Source organism: Myotis yumanensis, unplaced genomic scaffold (assembly GCF_028538775.1).
Source record: "Myotis yumanensis isolate MYYU_CA2020_CCGP unplaced genomic scaffold, mMyoYum1.0.hap1 SCAF_7, whole genome shotgun sequence".
Classification (NCBI taxonomy): Eukaryota; Metazoa; Chordata; class Mammalia; order Chiroptera; family Vespertilionidae; genus Myotis; species Myotis yumanensis.
In genome coordinates, this window is record NW_027223758.1 from 17,638 (window position 1) to 21,485 (window position 3,848).

At 44.8% G+C, this 3,848-nt stretch overlaps 1 non-coding gene across 1 annotated transcript; it reads right to left on the reverse strand.

Moving 5' to 3' along the window:
- Positions 1–1,439: 1,439 nt before the first annotated feature.
- Positions 1,440–1,547, reverse strand: LOC139014698 (U6 spliceosomal RNA). Its single transcript, XR_011472264.1, has one exon. It is a non-coding gene; the product is annotated as a U6 spliceosomal RNA (small nuclear RNA).
- Positions 1,548–3,848: the final 2,301 nt, after the last annotated feature.

Here is a 3,848-nt window from a genome sequence, read left to right on the forward strand (position 1 = left end):
TTGCTGTATTTCAGGCTGATCAGATCCACTGAGAGTTCAGTAACTGGACAGGACCCAGTGCCCCTGCCTCTGGGGTTCAATGTCTCTCATCACATTTGGACTTTCCCATTGAGAGGGTGCAGTTCCCAAGGTCTGGTTTTCATAGAAGAGTCTTCATGCAGCTCTTCAAATATGCTGTTTCCAGTCATTGATATAGTTCCCCATCCATTGGTGAAAGGTATGCCATGTGGGCACTCCCAGAGTGGGCAATTGGACTCACATTACCAATCAACTCCAACATTACCACCACCATAAACTTTTGAACTGCTTCTTCATAATTTAAAACAAGGGAGAGTGGGCATTTACATGTCACATAGAGTAGCACACCACCTCAGAAGCCAAACTCTCCCCTCACCTTTAGGGTCCTGCTGGAATTTGAGTCTAATCAAGGTAGCAACTGTCGCAGAAGAGCTCACTGTCTTTGTTACTCTGGTGTGCTTCCTCTTGAAAATTTTCTGTTCCCTGGCAAATTCTGAATTATTCTACTTTCCTCCTGTTTGGGTTATAACACTACCATGATCCATTCCAGTTTTTCTCATATCTGGCTAGAAACCTGTGACAAAATTGATCTCTTCATGCTGAATTAGATCTCTTGGATACAAATAAAGTAAACCATCCATGTCCACTGTTCTGGAGCACTCAGAAAACTTTCAGAATGTCTGTGTCATCACCCCAGACATGGAAAGAGAACTCAGAAACCCCACTGGATTGCCACCACAGCCCCCACTCCTCCACTTAGTGTTACATGCCATAGCCCAATATTTACTAAGTGTCTTGAGCAGAATCTGGATTAGAACTTGTTTTATAACACTGAATGAATGATTTTCTTTTCTTTTTATAGATACAATTCCTCATGAACTGATGCCTAAGGCCCTACAGTGTACCTGCTACTGCCCAGTCCTAACAGAAGCTCACACTGATATTAGTGAGGAAAAGGTAAATACAGAGAAATGTACTCATATTATTCAAGAAGGAAATAATATTGCTTATCAACATCATACAAATCCATCAGGAGGACAGGCCGTAATGGCTTCAATGTCAACAGGCCACAGGGAGCTTTTCATGAGTGAACAGGTCTAGGTAGAGACAGGGACTCCTTGTTTGACCGTAGGGTCCAAGGCATCACCTCATATAACTACTTTGATCAGCCCAGGTTGGATCAGGTATGGCCCACACTCATTGATGTAGTCTTCCGTGAAGGGCCCTTAATGACTCTGTGAGTGACATCACACCCGGGTCATAATGGACAGCTCAGGTTGCACGGTAACTTGGTGGCCCATGTTTAAGATTTGTTCTTTGTAACCCAGGAAATCCTGTGGGACAAATCTCTGTCCATCACCAGGGTGATGACTGCCCCTCACCCAGAATGTTTGCCCCTCTGGCTAGGACAACTTTTTTTTTTAAATATGGAACGCTTCACGAATTTGCGTATCATCCTTGGGCAGGGGCCAATGCTAATCTTCTCTGTATCGTTCCAATTTTAGTATATGTGCTGCCGAAGCGAGCACTAGCTAGGACAACTTTTGACTAATGGGGATGGAAGCCACCAGCGATGCCCTGATGGACTCAGCCAGAGGCTGGAGCCATTGCCACCCACAGGTCTGTGGGGGAGCCAGGGCACCTATGCAGCTTGGCCCCTAGTTACCTCTTCCCCAGCTCTCAGCAACCCAGGGAACCCTGATGATCAGATTTGCCAGCTTTCTACCATGAACCTTTCCAATATTTCTCGCTTCTGGCTTGGAATCATTGACCCAAATGTATACTCATGTCCTGAAGCTCTTTGTGCTGAATCTGAATCTTGGCTATAAGTCATGTAAACAATCCATGTGTGCTGCTGTGGACAACTCAGAAATTTGTCAAATGGTCTATGTCATCACCACAGACATTCACAAGAGAAGCCAGGAGAGCCATTGGATTGGCACAGCAGTCCTCACTCCTCCATCTAGTGATGCTGTCACCCAGTATTCATAAACTGCCTTGTTTGGCAGACTCTGTAGTTAGAAATTGGCTTTGTAACTCTTAGTTTTCTTCTTTTCATAGACACCAGTCCTCATTAACTTCTGGTGGCTAACACCCTGCAGCACACCTGCTGCTGACAAGTCCGAACACAGGCTTCATCTCATCCTGAGTGAACCAAAGGTAAGTAAACAAGGATATGCTTATGGGTGGGGAATCCTGAGCACCTGCACTGTGACTCACACACCAGCCTTCCCAAGGTCCCAACCACAATCCCCATCTGTCGGGGACACTGGTAGGAACATCACGTCTGCTGCGGTGCATGGAGGGAGACACGCAGCAGCCTGCACCTGTGACAGTGCCTGTCTTTTTCCGGGTTGAACTCAAAAGAAGCAAACTTTCAGGTCACTCCATGGAGTCATATACCCAACTGAGGAGTAATCTGCCTCTAAAATCCAGAGGCTCCCTGGGCGCTGGTTCTCCATCTTGGTAGCAGGGGCCAGATGCCAGCAATCATTATTTACCTCAGACACCTGCCTGCCCCACAGAAGAGCACTGGACACAAACATATTTCACTGAGTAAGAATTCTGAATTTCAGTCATATTTCTTCCTCAGCTACTGACTCTAAAAGTGTATCAACTCTAGAGTAGTATTGTCCCACTCACTTGGCCCATTCTGGATAACGTCATCATTGTAACTGACCAGCAAGAAGTATTTCCTGTGGAAGAAAAGGGCAGTGAGGACCTTCAGCCTGTAGAGATGACTCATCCCTGAGGGAAGATAATGAAGGTGTATGGGGGCCTTGCCACCTGAGAGAAGGCAAATTGGATTGAACTATGGGAACACGAGGAGGAGGCATTTGCCTGCACTGTAGGTGCATATGGAACAAGGTGATGTGGACTTTGAAGTTGCTCAAGCAAAGTAACCACATGGTACAGCAGCAGCATAGGGTCTCCTGTGGTTAAAGAATCGGTGAGTACACTGCCACTTTCCAAGTTGTGTCTTCTCCTCTCTCTCTTTCTTCTCCATCCCCTACTCCTCCTCATCTTGCTTCTCAACCTTTTCTTATTCTTTCTATTTCTTCTAAACTTTCTTTCCTCCTCCTCTACTCTCTCCATCTTTTCCTCCTCTCTTTCTGGTTCCTGTCCAATCTCCTTCTCCTTCTCTTCCTCCTTCTTTCTCTCAAAACAAACCAAAAGCGTAATGAGGATGTGCCCAAATCCGCACTCCTGAATCTTTCAATACTTCATGCTGGCACAAATCTCTCATATTCATCAGGCAGATGGTACAGCTTCTAACTTAATACTTGCACAGTTACAGGCAGTTCTTATGGATTGGTTTAGACTTTCTCTCCACAGTTGCCTTGACTCATCAGTGATGAGTATGTGGGATAATTCCTCTGGTATAGTTATTTCAGTTATGCATTTTACAACCAGGAACAACCACAGAATGGGTGAGATCAAATTTGGACCTATTTCAAAATGGACCTGAGCAAAAATTCACTGGTCACCTGACCCTCAAAAGCTCCTAGTCTTAGTGAGGGCTATAGTATTATTTTGGATTCTGAGACCAATTTCTGTTCATAACCATTTTCCTGTGGTCTCTGAATTATCTAGTTCATTGTTTCCCCCAAAGAGATAGTTACTCAGATAAAACTTTTTGAAAAGGGGCTATCAGCTAATGGGCCAACCAAAGCATTCCTTCTTCTATATTAGAGCAGGAATCAGTGGGCATTTCCACGTTACAATTTTTGGTCCATCTTTGGATGTCTTTTTCAGCCCACCATCTCAATAAACTTTATACAACTTTGATAATGACCCAAGCTGCAGATATAAATGCACAGTCTCTGTCT